Here is a 15,940-nt window from a genome sequence, read left to right as displayed (position 1 = left end):
GTGAACATATTTCCTGTAAACATATTTATTGTTAAAAATGTTCTTGTGAACATATTTCTTGTGAACATTTGTTACAGACAACACCTGGCGCCATGCGAAGCGGAGGTGGTTGTGTCTGGGTATGAGAGAGTCAGAAGCCAGCCCAGCAACTACTGGTCAGGACTCACCACACAGAGAACAAGCCATATGTTTATAGGGGGCTTGCCTCGTCGATACCTGCCATATCAGGTGAGTTAGTGTGGTTTCTGACAATACATATCGGTAGTAATATGTGTAGATGTCTTCAACTTTATTCAATGATATACTATATAAATATATTTTAATCCCTATCAAATCCCAATAAAATCTCATGTTATCCCACTTTGTAACAGTAAATGTGTTTATTTTTATACTTTTTATAGGCATTGTGCATGCTCTTTTTCTTTTGTCGCTGACACGACCTCCTCTCCTTGGAGTGTAATTGAAGTGCAATTTATTACATACATAATACCCAAGTGTTTAACATAATACGCAGTTTCTGGTACTTCTATTGTATTACATAGAATCCTGTTGTATACCATTTGCTCCAGTACTCTTCATAGGCATAGTGTAAAACACCCTATTCCCTATATAGTGCACCACTTTTGAATACAAAAGTAAGTAGTACACTATGTAGTGAGTATGGGGTAATGAGGGACACACCCTATAGCTGCAGTATGACATCATACAACCCTGAGTGTCTGTTATTGAATTACCTGACTCAGGGGTAATGTAACGTATGATTCAGGGATAATGTAACATATGTCAGGGATAATGTAACATATGTCAGGAATAATGTAACGTGTGGCAGAGATAATGTAACATATGCCAGGGATAATGTAACATATGTCAAGGGTAATGTAACACACATCTGGGATAATGTCATGTATGTCAGGGATAATGTCATGTATGTCTGGGATAATGTACTCCTATTATTATTTACTATTATTAGTATTATTTGACCATGCTGGTCATTTATGAACATTTGAAAATCTTGGCCATATTCTGTTATAATCTCCACCCGGCACAGCCAGAAGAGGACTGGCCACCCCTCATAGCCTGGTTCCTCTCTAGGTTTCTTCCTAGGTTTTGGCCTTTCTAGGGAGTTTTTCCTAGCCACCGTGCTTCTACACCTGCATTGCTTACTGTTTGGGGTTTTAGGCTGGGTTTCTGAGCAGCACTTTGAGATATCAGCTGATGTAAGAAGGGCTATATAAATACATTTGATTTGATTTTGATTTGTACTGTGTGTCAGGGGTAATGTACCGTATGTCTGGGATAATATACCGTATGTCAGGGATAATGTAATGTATGTCAGGGATAATGCTATGTATGTCAGGGATAATGAAACGTAGGTCTGGGATAATGTATTGTATGTCAGGGATAATGCAATGTATGTCAGGGATAATGTAACTCATGTCAGGGATAATGTAATGTATGTCAGGGATAATGTAATGTATGTCAGGGATAATGTAACGTATGCAATGGACAAGGTTCTAAAGAGGGTCTTGTACTACTATAGCGATACGGATTACGTTATACAAGTATCCTTGTGCCTAAAATGTGACACTCCTACAAAGTGACGGCTTGGTTATTAGGTTCCTTCCAATATGTTGACAACATCAGTCAGTTCTACAGTATATTACTTTACAGTGATGTGTGTCCTGGTTACCTACCTTATTGAAATCAACAGTCTAACAAAGTATTGTAGTGATGTGTGTCCTGGTAGCCTACCTTATTGAAATCAACAGTCTAAGAAAGTATTGTAGTGATGTCTGGTAGCCTACCTTATTGAAATCAACAGTCTAAGAATGTATTGTAGTGATGTGTGTCCTGGTTACCTACCTTATTGAAATCAACAGTCTAAGAAAGTATTGTAGTGATGTCTGGTAGCCTACCTTATTGAAATCAACAGTCTAAGAAAGTATTGTGGTGATGTCTGGTTACCTACCTTATTGAAATCAACAGTCTAAGAATGTATTGTAGTGATGTGTGTCCTGGTAGCCTACCTTATTGAAATCAACAGTCTAAGAAAGTATTGTAGTGATGTGTGTCCTGGTTACCTACCTTATTAAAATCAACAGTCTAAGAAAGTATTGTTTCTGTCGCCCTAAGGGAGCCCAACCCTTCTCCAACTACACCGGCTGCATTGAGATAATTGAAATGAATAAGCTGCGGGGATTCTACACATCCAGTGCCGTTGCCGGCAGCAACGTAGACAACTGCAGGTAAAATAATTAGATTTTCAAAGAGTCACTGGACTTAATAATATTTGTTTCCCTCTTTTGGGGCCCATTTGTCCTCCAGTGTTCCTGTTTGAAAGAAATAAAGAACTGTATTTTTTCTCTTGGGATACGTGCACATGCATGCAAGTATCACGCACATACACACTCACACACTGACACACTCACATGCTCAAACACTCACACAGGCACACAGGCGCATACAGACATCAATTATTTTTGACAATCTCAAAGCATGTTTCCATGCAAGGTGTGGGTGGGTGGACAGCCTTATATAAAATGCTATAACATTATTGTGTGTGGTAAATTCCTTCATCAGTTGTATCACTAATTGTAGATATAGTCTGTAGTGGCTATTCCCTATGACCTGCCACTGGCACAGGAGAGAGCTGTCCATAACATGTCCACAAAAATCAGCTTTCCAAACATTACTCTTTTTGGGGTGAAGTTCTCATTTATTGCGCATATATAAAAAAAGGTGCAGAGAGATGCATTATATAAGCTGTATCTGTGATACAGTAATAACTGCATGTGCTCTCCTCATCTGTGCTAACCCTTCCTGGTCACCTGTGGTACCTATATACACACACACGTGACCCATGACCCCAACATATAGTGCCCTCTAGTGTACAAAACAAGTACAAATAATCCTTGACAGACAACACTTACACAACACATAAACAGGCCAAAATGGCTCCTACACAGTCAATATATGAAGTGACCATTCTCTGAACACCACAGCCATGGAATGGAACACAATGGTGTAGATTAATGGTGTAGAACAATGGTGTAGAACAATGGTGTTCCATTGGTTGACGGCTTGTTCTTAGTGTTCTTAATTGGAACGTGTTGATTGGATGCTGCTGCACTCACTGTGACACACACAAAGAGATGCTCTGCTTTTTTGACACCACACTCCACAAATCAAGTCCTGCAGGCTCTAGTTTTATCTTATCTTGATTATTGTCCAGTCATGTGGTCGAGTGCTGCAAAGAAAGACCTAGTTAAGCTGCAGCTGGCCCAGAACAGAGCAGCACGTCTTGCTCTTCAGTTTAATCAGAGGGCTGATATAAATACTACGCATGCCAGTCTCTCTTGGTTAAGAGTTGAGGAGAGAATGACTGCGTCCCTTCTTTTTTTAATAAGAAACATGAATGTGTTGGAAATTCCAAATTGTTTGCATAGTTAACTTATACACAGCTCTGACACACACACTTACCCCATCAGACATGCCACCAGGGGTCTTTTCACAGTCCCCAGGTCCAGAACAAATTCAAGGAAAAGTACTGTATTTTACAGAGCCATTACAGAGTGCATGGAACTCCCTTCCATCTTAAAAAGCGCAACTGAACAGCAAACCTTGTTTCAAAAAACAAATAAAGCAACACCTCACGGCACAACGCCTCCCCCCATGTGACCTACTGTGTATGTACTGACATGTATGTGGAACTAATAGATGCACACACACAGACACTATATGATCATGTTTTAAATGTATGTAAATTGTAAAGTATTTTGTCTGTAATGTATTTTTCATGATCGGACCCCAATAAGACCAGCTGTCGTCATTGGTGTCAACTCTCTGATTCAGAGGGATTGGGTTAAATGACTCCTGCACCTCTCTGATTCAGAGGGGTTGGGTTAAATGACTCCTGCACCTCTCTGATTCTGAGGGGTTGGGTTAAATGACTCCTGCACCTCTCTGATTCTGAGGGGTTGGGTTAAATGACTCCTGCACCTCTCTGATTCAGAGGGATTGGGTTAAATGACTCCTGCACCTCTCTGATTTACAGGGGTTTGGTTAAATGACTCCTGCACATCTCTGATTCAGAGGGGTTGGGTTAAATGACTCCTGCACCTCTCTGATTCAGAGGGGTTGGGTTAAATGACTCCTGCACCTCTGATTTACAGGGGTTTGGTTAAATGACTCCTGCACATCTCTGATTCAGAGGGGTTGGGTTAAATGACTCTTGCACCTCTCTGATTCAGAGGGGTTGGGTTAAATGCAAAAGACACATTTCAGTTGAATACATTCAGTTGGACAACTGACTAGGTTTCCCCCTTTGCCTTTCCCTTTCCTAATGGGGATCTTAATAAATCAACACACTGTGTTAAAACCCTTGCTGATGTATGTGTGTGGATTAAATTAGGGCTGGTCCCAAATGGTACCATGTTCCCTATTTAGTGCACTAGCCTACTATTTGACCAGGGCCCATAGGGTTAGGCCATTGTGCACTATGTAGGGAATAGGTGGCCTTTTGTGACTCATCCTATATGTTGAGATTCCTAAATATCTGCCCATTGTGTAAGTAATGAATTGATTGTGGTTCCTGTGGGATCGCTGCAGTTAAAGCATGAATGTATTAAGATGCCTCTGCTACTAGGAGGCAGAAAACACTGACCATCACATGACTAACACGTATATCATGGAGGGCCTGTATACAGACAGTTAGGAGTTGTTGATCACAAAACCTATTTTCAGGACAGTGGTCTTGGTTGTTTTTATTGATATCACTGCATTACGTATTTGCTGTGTTAAATCTATATTTTGATTCAACAGAGTGCTACCTTGTGAACCCTTTCAAAACTGTTTTTCACTCTACTGGTCAATGCCAATTGATTTTCTGGTAACGTTTTACATGAAGATATGTACAGCTTTTGAGTAATACTGTTAATACTGCCAGTGCAGCCTTAAGCTTAGTATTCCTTTGCAAGAGGCTAAGTGACAAGCACACAATTTCAACTGTTTATTGTAGATATATAGATTCTAAACGAATAATGAACAGTTTCTAACCTACTTATAGAGTTAGAATCCTTTATACTGTATACTTCATGTAAAGTCTTCCTTTCTTTCAGTGAGGTAATGTATTATATTATTACTATTCCAGGTCTCTACGTGCCCCACCAGGTACCCCAGATGCCTTCACTAGAAGTCCATATGATTGGACCACCAGATCTACCACTCCCAGAGTCAACACATCTGTATGGGCCACCCAATCTGCCACCACTCTGAGAGGTCAAGGTTCAGCAGGAGCCAACACTTCTGTATGGACCCAGCCACCACCATCCCGACCGCCACCAGTTGCTACCCGTCCCTGGCAACCGGCTCCTACCCATCCCTGGCAACTGGCTCCTACCCGGCCCTGGCAACCAAGTCCAGTTCCTACCCGTCCCAGGCAACCAACTCCTACCCGGCCACCATCAGTCTCTACCCATCCCTGGCAACCAGCTCCCACCCGTCCCTGGAAACCAGTTCATGCCCAGCCCCCATCAGTCCCTACCCATCCCTGGCAACCAGCTCCCACCCGTCCCTGGAAACCAGGTACAGTTCCTACTCGCCCCTGGCAACCAGCTCCCACCCGTCCCTGGCAACCAGTTCCTGCCCAGCCCGCGCAACCAGCGCCTACCCGGCCTTGGCCACCACTGCCAGCTCCTACCCGGCCCTGGCAAACAGCCACTACTCGTCCCCGGCCACCACTGCCAGCTCCTACCCGGCCCTGGCAAACAGCCACTACTCGGCCTCGGCCACCACTGCCAGCTCCTACCCGGCCCTGGCAAACAGCCACTACCCGGCCTCGGCCACCACTGCCAGCTCCTACCCGGCCCTGGCAACCAGCTCCTACCCATTCCCCACCACCAGCCCCTACCCAGCCACCAACAGCTCCCACCCAGCCACCACCACCACCATTCTGCCATGCTGCCCTCTGTCTTAACGGTGGGACCTGCCATGAGCTGCAGAGGCCCAGTGGAGCTCTGTCCTTCTACTGCGACTGCCCCCTACACTTCACTGGACACTTCTGTGAGAAAGGTAGGTCTCTATGATTCTGTTACATACTATTTACACTAGGTAGCATGCATGTAGAATAAAGCAGTGTATTGGCACTAAAAGTGCAACCACTTTGGTCGGATATGCTCCTAAATATTTTGCTGTGCGACCTGGAATTTTAATTTGGGAACACCAGTCTGCCTAGAATTAAAATCCCCCAGATAATAATTGTTGTAATGATTAAGCTTCACTTTACCGCGGCCTCCAAGTGCCATAGAGTCCTCTCTCTCCCTCTGCGGCTGCTTGCTTTCTGTTCTCGGACCACACACACCAAGCCCGGCCTCCTGTCACTCAAGCAGGCAGTGCACAGTTCCTCCATGCTGTTTATTCTCTCAGCATGCTGTCAATTTATCCACTCTACCAAAACAAGAACGATGCTGCTTTCCACATTGCTTCTACATATGAATCCAGATGTTTTCTATGTTATACTATCATTTTGTGTATCTTGCTCTGTGCAAAATGCAAATTAGTTAGTTACGGTAGCTAGCATGTGCCTAACATAATGCTAATCGCTAACTAGCTAAATGCCATTTAGCTAAATGCTCTAGCTGGGGCAAAGCAAACGTTAGATCTAATACAGATTGGTACCAGTAGTGATCAGCATAATGTTTGTGCTATGGCATGTTCTGAATCAGGTAGCCTATTCTTTAAAATATTTGTCAAAATATAACATCTATTAAAATGTGATTAGGGTCCCCTGGGAAACACTGACAAACACTTTGGTTCCTACCCTGTCATAACTCCTACCTGGCTTTTTCATGTGTTTTCATGCCAAACAACACCAACCATAGAATTACAATGATCATTCTATTTCTAGGATTCAAACCGTTTACCCCAGTGTTTTGATCTATATCGCAAGTCAAATCGCGATTAGATTTTTTGCCCATATCGCCCTAACAACCTGGTAGCTTTACCAGTAAATGTAAACATTTGGTGGGACAGAAAGAAAGAAAAAGTGATATTGAAAAGAAAAGTATTTTTTTTCTTTATGAGATGTGCTTCAAAATTAATTTGAATTCACATAGTCCCAATGTAGGCCAATGTATCAATCAATTAAAAATGATGTGGTGCTCCTAACTTTTGGAACACTGGAGGACAAATGGGCCCCAAAAGAGGGAAACAAATATTATTAAGTCCAGTGACTCTTTGAAAATCTAATTATTTTACCTGCAGTTGTCTACGTTGCTGCCGGCAACGGCACTGGATGTGTAGAATCCCCGCAGCTTATTCATTTCAATTATCTCAATGCAGCCGGTGTAGTTGGAGAAGGGTTGGGCTCCCTTAGGGCGACAGAAACAATACTTTCTTAGACTGTTGATTTCAATAAGGTAGGTAACCAGACATCACCACAATACTTTCTTAGACTGTTGATTTCAATAAGGTAGGCTACCAGACATCACCACAATACTTTCTTAGACTGTTGATTTCAATAAGGTAGGTAACCAGACATCACCACAATACTTTCTTAGACTGTTGATTTCAATAAGGTAGGCTACCAGGACACACATCACCACAATACTTTCTTAGACTGTTGATTTCAATAAGGTAGGTAACCAGACATCACCACAATACTTTCTTAGACTGTTGATTTCAATAAGGTAGGTAACCAGACATCACCACAATACTTTCTTAGACTGTTGATTTCAATAAGGTAGGCTACCAGGACACACATCACCACAATACTTTCTTAGACTGTTGATTTCAATAAGGTAGGTAACCAGACATCACCACAATACTTTCTTAGACTGTTGATTTCAATAAGGTAGGTAACCAGACATCACCACAATACTTTCTTAGACTGTTGATTTCAATAAGGTAGGCTACCAGGACACACATCACTACAATACTTTCTTAGACTGTTGATTTTAATAAGGTAGGCTACCAGGACACACATCACTGTAAAGAACCAGTGCTACCAATGAAGCATGATAATTCCGAGCTCTTTGTATTGGGCATGCTTTCTATGTGGTATGCTTCTGTACTAGTATGGACATTTATCTGGGTTCCTCTGTGAGAAATGTAGGCCTCTAATACCTATTTCACCCTTTTCACACTATCATGCCACTCGAACCGTAGGCCTACTGTGTTTACTCTAATATCTTCCTTTCACATTGTCCATTCCTGCACGTTTCCAACAACTAAGGTGGTGGATCCGTAACCAAACCAGCACAGGAGAGCTTGGCTCGGTTAGGCTCAGCTCATTCATGTGAAAAGGATATACTGTAACTCTCCACGCTGTCTCAGTAGTTCCCTCTGTAGCCTACTGCCCCTCTTGGGATCACTTCCTCTTTTTAACCAAAGGCCTCAGAGGAATGAAGATTTAATACAAATTGGGAATTAGGATTAAAAATAGTAATCCACACTGAGTGACTGACACCATGACTGTGTCCCAAATTTAACCCTATTCCCTACATAGTGGGCCCTGGTCAAGAGTAGTACACTTTTATATGGACTAGGGTTCAATTTGGGACGTAGCCCATAACACCAGTTGAGTGAGTGAGAGAAACACAGAGAGAGAGAGAGAGAGAGAGAGAGAGAGAGAAACAGAGAGGGAGAGAGAGAAACAGAGAGACAGACAGGGAGAGAGAGAGAAACAGAGGGGGAGAGAGAGAGAAACAGAGGGGGAGAGAGAGAGAAACAGAGGGGGAGAGAGAGAGAAACAGAGGGGGAGAGAGAGAGAAACGGAGGGGGAGAGAGAGAGAAACAGAGGGAGGGAGAGAGAAACACACACAGAGAGAGAGAGAAACAAAGACAGACAGACAGACAGACAGACAGACAGACAGACAGACAGACAGACAGACAGACAGACAGACAGATTTAGTATTATAAAGGATGTCAATTATTCATAGTGCGTATAATGAAAGGATCCATACGAGCAGCTTGGCTTTGATCATCCCAAAGCTTGCCCGTGATCACCTTTAACCCTCGCTGCAAATGAGAGGATGACCTTGGTACTCACATCGCAGATGCCAGATTCTGTCTAACCCCCTCCATCCCTGCCACTCTGAACTCTTTGGAATCTGTGTCTGACCCCTCCATCCTCACCTCCCACCTACTACCACCCTGCCACTCTGAACTCTTTGGATTCTGTGTCTGACCCCTCCATCCTCACCTCCCACCTACTACCACCCTGCCACTCTGAACTCTTTGGATTCTGTGTCTGACCCCTCCATCCTCACCTCCCACCTACTACCACCCTGCCACTCTGAACTCTTTGGATTCTGTGTCTGACCCCTCCATCCTCACCTCCCACCTACTACCACCCTGCCACTCTGAACTCTTTGGATTCTGTGTCTGACTCCTCCATCCTCACCTCCCACCTACTACCACCCTGCCACTCTGAACTCTTTGGATTCTGTGTCTGACTCCTCCATCCTCACCTCCCACCTACTACCACCCTGCTACTCTGAACTCTTTGGATTCTGTGTCTGACTCCTCCATCCCCACCTCCCACCTACTACCACCCTGCCACTCTGAACTCTTTGGATTCTATCGAATTCCTCCATCCCCCCACACCACCACTACCACCCTGCTACTGCGAACCTTTATCATTTGACAGCGATAGAGAAATTGAGACCCTGGAGATGTGAGAAAGGGTGGAGAGGAAGGGCAGAGTTTCCCCTCTCAGCTAGACAGAGAGGAATCAGATCTCTAATGATACCTGACGTCTCCCTGGCTGTAGGTTCTATCTAGAACCAAAAAGGGTTATTCTGTTGTCCCCGTAGGAGAACCCTTTGACGAACCCATTCTGGTTCCAGGTTGAACCCTTTGGGTTCCATGTAGAACCCTTTCCACAGAGGGTTTTACATGGAACCCAAAAGAGTACTACCTGGAACCAAAAAGGGTTATCTTATGGGGACAGCCACAGAGGTCTCTCTGGTCTTCCCTGGCTAGCACACATACTGGCTACTGACTAGAGCTGTCTACTGTCTTACTACACATACTGGCTACTGACTAGAGCTGTCTACTGTCTTATTACACATACTGGCTACTGACTAGAGCTGTCTACTGTCTTACTACACATACTGGCTACTGACTAGAGCTGTCTACTGTCTTACTACACATACTGGCTACTGACTAGAGCTGTCTACTGTCTTACTACACATACTGGCTACTGACTAGAGCTGTCTACTGTCTTACTACACATACTGGCTACTGACTAGAGCTGTCTACTGTCTTACTACACATACTGGCTACTGACTAGAGCTGTCTACTGTCTTACTACACATACTGGCTACTGACTAGAGCTGTCTACTGTCTTACTACACATACTGGCTACTGACTAGAGCTGTCTACTGTCTTACTACACATACTGGCTACTGACTAGAGCTGTCTACTGTCTTACTACACATACTGGCTACTGACTAGAGCTGTCTACTGTCATACTACACATACTGGCTACTGACTAGAGCTGTCTACTGTCTTACTACACATACTGGCTACTGACTAGAGCTGTCTACTGTCTTACTACACATACTGGCTGCTGACTAGAGCTGTCTACTGTCTTACTACACATACTGGCTACTGACACATACTGGCTACTGACTAGAGCCACTGTCCTATGAGCAGGGTTGTGTCAATGCCATTTACATTTCAGTCAATTCAAAAAGCTCACTGAAATTCCAATTCTCTTTCATGCTTTTCCATGAGGAAAAATTGGAATTGGAATTTGGTTTACTTTCTGTATTGACTGGAATTGAAATGGAATTGACCCCAATCCTGCTTCCGAGGCCTGTACACAGGCTATTGTACTGAGTAGGGTTAGTACTATAGAAATATAATTACTAGAACGGTGAGCCACATTCAAGTCAACGTTTCTGTAATTTGTGGACCGGCAGCCGTATTGACTATACCCATGAGGGGCTTATGGGCAATTCCAAGGTAATAGAATGACGCTAAGAATCCGATTTTTCACTTTAAAATGTATATCAAACAAATCAAATGATTGCACTGTTAAACAAACCATACAACTCAATGCACAAGTACCACTTTTAACAATTTCCACTGAAAATGTACTTGACGAACAGTGCAGATGAAAAGTTTGGTAACAGAATGACAGTTTGTGCTGTTGGTGCCGTCATTCTATTACCAAACTCTGCATCTGCGCTTGGTTACCGTGGAATTACCCTTAACCATTCTAGTACTAATTATATTTCTATGGCTTCTGAGGGTCACAGCCTCACACACATGCTGGGGTTGACTGGGGTTCCCACTGACCCTGTGGTTAGTAGGTATAAAACACATGCTGGGGTTGACTGGGGCTCACACTGACCCTGTGGTTAGTAGGTATAAAACACATGCTGGGGTTGACTGGGGTTCTCACTGACCCTGTGGTTAGTAGGTATAAAACACATGCTGGGGTTGACTGGGGCTCACACTGACCCTGTGGTTAGTAGGTATAAAACACATGCTGGGGTTGACTGGGGTTCTCACTGACCCTGTGGTTAGTAGGTATAAAACACATGCTGGGGTTGACTGGGGCTCACACTGACCCTGTGGTTAGTAGGTATAAAACACATGCTGGGGTTGACTGGGGTTCCCACTGACCCTGTGGTTAGTAGGTATAAAACACATGCTGGGGTTGACTGGGGTTCCCACTGACCCTGTGGTTAGTAGGTATAAAACACATACTGGGGTTGACTGGGGTTCTCACTGACCCTGTGGTTAGTAGGTATAAAACACATGCTGGGGTTGACTGGGGTTCTCACTGACCCTGTGGTTAGTAGGTATAAAACACATGCTGGGGTTGACTGGGGTTCCCACTGACCCTGTGGTTAGTAGGTATAAAACACATGCTGGGGTTGACTGGGGTTCTCACTGACCCTGTGGTTAGTAGGTATAAAACACATGCTGGGGTTGACTGGGGTTCCCACTGACCCTGTGGTTAGTAGGTATAAAACACATGCTGGGGTTGACTGGGGTTCCCACTGACCCTGTGGTTAGTAGGTATAAAACACATGCTGGGGTTGACTGGGGTTCCCACTGACCCTGTGGTTAGTAGGTATAAAACACATGCTGGGGTTGACTGGGGTTCCCACTGACCCTGTGGTTAGTAGGTATAAAACACATGCTGGGGTTGACTGGGGTTCCCACTGACCCTGTGGTTAGTAGGTATAAAAACACATGCTGGGGTTGACTGGGGTTCCCACTGACCCTGTGGTTAGTAGGTATAAAACACATGCTGGGGTTGACTGGGGTTCCCACTGACCCTGTGGTTAGTAGGTATAAAACACATGCTGGGGTTGACTGGGGTTCCCACTGACCCTGTGGTTAGTAGGTATAAAACACATGCTGGGGTTGACTGGGGTTCCCACTGACCCTGTGGTTAGTAGGTATAAAACACATGCTGGGGTTGACTGGGGGTTCCCACTGACCCTGTGGTTAGTAGGTATAAAACACATGCTGGGGTTGACTGGGGTTCTCACTGACCCTGTGGTTAGTAGGTATAAAACACATGCTGGGGTTGACTGGGGTTCCCACTGACCCTGTGGTTAGTAGGTATAAAACACATGCTGGGGTTGACTGGGGTTCTCCACTGACCCTGTGGTTAGTAGGTATAAAACACATGCTGGGGTTGACTGGGGTTCCACTGACCCTGTGGTTAGTAGGTATAAAACACATGCTGGGGTTGACTGGGGTTCTCACTGACCCTGTGGTTAGTAGGTATAAAACACATGCTGGGGTTGACTGGGGTTCCCACTGACCCTGTGGTTAGTAGGTATAAAACACATGCTGGGGTTGACTGGGGTTCCCACTGACCCTGTGGTTAGTAGGTATAAAACACATGCTGGGGTTGACTGGGGTTCTCACTGACCCTGTGGTTAGTAGGTATAAAACACATGCTGGGGTTGACTGGGGTTCCCACTGACCCTGTGGTTAGTAGGTATAAAACACATGCTGGGGTTGACTGGGGTTCCCACTGACCCTGTGGTTAGTAGGTATAAAACACATGCTGGGGTTGACTGGGGTTCCCACTGACCCTGTGGTTAGTAGGTATAAACACATGCTGGGGTTGACTGGGGTTCCCACTGACCCTGTGGTTAGTAGGTATAAAACACATGCTGGGGTTGACTGGGGTTCCCACTGACTCTGTGGTTAGTAGGTATAAAACACATGCTGGGGGTTGACTGGGGTTCCCACTGACCCTGTGGTTAGTAGGTATAAAACACATGCTGGGGTTGACTGGGGCTCCCACTGACCCTGTGGTTAGTAGGTATAAAACACATGCTGGGGTTGACTGGGGTTCCCACTGACCCTGTGGTTAGTAGGTATAAAACACATGCTGGGGTTGACTGGGGTTCCCACTGACCCTGTGGTTAGTAGGTATAAAACACATGCTGGGGTTGACTGGGGTTCCCACTGACCCTGTGGTTAGTAGGTATAAAACACATGCTGGGGTTGACTGGGGTTCTCACTGATTCTGTGGTTAGTAGGTATAAAACACATACTGGGGTTGACTGGGGTTCCCACTGACCCTGTGGTTAGTAGGTATAAAACACATGCTGGGGTTGACTGGGGTTCTCACTGACCCTGTGGTTAGTAGGTATAAAACACATGCTGGGGTTGACTGGGGTTCTCACTGACCCTGTGGTTAGTAGGTATAAAACACATGCTGGGGTTGACTGGGGTTCCCACTGACCCTGTGGTTAGTAGGTATAAAACACATGCTGGGGTTGACTGGGGTTCTCACTGATTCTGTGGTTAGTAGGTATAAAACACATGCTGGGGTTGACTGGGGTTCTCACTGACCCTGTGGTTAGTAGGTATAAAACACATGCTGGGGTTGACTGGGGTTCCCACTGACCCTGTGGTTAGTAGGTATAAAACACATGCTGGGGTTGACTAGGGTTCCCACTGACCCTGTGGTTAGTAGGTATAAAACACATGCTGGGGTTGACTGGGGTTCCCACTGACCCTGTGGTTAGTAGGTATAAAACACATGCTGGGGTTGACTGGGGTTCCCACTGACCCTGTGGTTAGTAGGTATAAAACACATGCTGGGGTTGACTGGGGTTCACACTGACCCTGTGGTTAGTAGGTATAAAACACATGCTGGGGTTGACTGGGGTTCTCACTGACCCTGTGGTTAGTAGGTATAAAACACATGCTGGGGTTGACTGGGGTTCTCACTGACCCTGTGGTTAGTAGGTATAAAACACATGCTGGGGTTGACTAGGGTTCCCACTGACCCTGTGGTTAGTAGGTATAAAACACATGCTGGGGTTGACTGGGGTTCTCACTGACCCTGTGGTTAGTAGGTATAAAACACATGCTGGGGTTGACTGGGGTTCTCACTGACCCTGTGGTTAGTAGGTATAAAACACATGCTGGGGTTGACTGGGGTTCCCACTGACCCTGTGGTTAGTAGGTATAAAACACATGCTGGGGTTGACTGGGGTTCCCACTGACCCTGTGGTTAGTAGGTATAAAACACATGCTGGGGTTGACTGGGGTTCACACTGACCCTGTGGTTAGTAGGTATAAAACACATGCTGGGGTTGACTGGGGTTCCCACTGACCCTGTGGTTAGTAGGTATAAAACACATGCTGGGGTTGACTGGGGTTCTCACTGACCCTGTGGTTAGTAGGTATAAAACACATGCTGGGGTTGACTGGGGTTCCCACTGACCCTGTGGTTAGTAGGTATAAAACACATGCTGGGGTTGACTGGGGTTCCCACTGACCCTGTGGTTAGTAGGTATAAAACACATACTGGGGTTGACTGGGGTTCCCACTGACCCTGTGGTTAGTAGGTATAAAACACATGCTGGGGTTGACTGGGGTTCCCACTGACCCTGTGGTTAGTAGGTATAAAACACATGCTGGGGTTGACTGGGGTTCTCACTGACCCTGTGGTTAGTAGGTATAAAACACATGCTGGGGTTGACTGGGGTTCCACTGACCCTGTGGTTAGTAGGTATAAAACACATGCTGGGGTTGACTGGGTTCCCACTGACCTTGTGGTTAGTAGGTATAAAACACATGCTGGGGTTGACTGGGGTTCCCACTGACCTGTGGTTAGTAGGTATAAAACCCACTGACCCTGTGGTTAGTAGGTATAAAACACATGCTGGGGTTGACTGGGGTTCTCACTGACCCTGTGGTTAGTAGGTATAAAACACATGCTGGGGTTGACTGGGGTTCCCACTGACCCTGTGGTTAGTAGGTATAAAACACATGCTGGGGTTGACTGGGGTTCCCACTGACCCTGTGGTTAGTAGGTATAAAACACATGCTGGGGTTGACTGGGGTTCCCACTGACCCTGTGGTTAGTAGGTATAAAACACATGCTGGGGTTGACTGGGGTTCCCACTGACCCTGTGGTTAGTAGGTATAAAACACATGCTGGGGTTGACTGGGGTTCCCACTGACCCTGTGGTTAGTAGGTATAAAACACATGCTGGGGTTGACTGGGGTTCCCACTGACCCTGTGGTTAGTAGGTATAAAACACATGCTGGGGTTGACTGGGGTTCCCACTGACCCTGTGGTTAGTAGGTATAAAACACATGCTGGGGTTGACTGGGGTTCCCACTGACCCTGTGGTTAGTGGGTATAAAACACATGCTGGGGTTGACTGGGGTTCCCACTGACCCTGTGGTTAGTAGGTATAAAACACATGCTGGGGTTGACTGGGGTTCCCACTGACCCTGTGGTTAGTAGGTATAAAACACATGCTGGGGTTGACTGGGGCTCACACTGACCCTGTGGTTAGTAGGTATAAAACACATGCTGGGGTTGACTGGGGTTCCCACTGACCCTGTGGTTAGTAGGTATAAAACACATGCTGGGGTTGACTGGGGTTCTCACTGACCCTGTGGTTAGTAGGTATAAAACACATGCTGGGGTTGACTG

Source organism: Salmo trutta, chromosome 5, assembly GCF_901001165.1.
Source record: "Salmo trutta chromosome 5, fSalTru1.1, whole genome shotgun sequence".
Classification (NCBI taxonomy): domain Eukaryota; kingdom Metazoa; phylum Chordata; class Actinopteri; order Salmoniformes; family Salmonidae; genus Salmo; species Salmo trutta.
The sequence above is the reverse complement of the archived record's forward strand: the minus strand, read 5'-3'. Positions refer to the sequence as shown.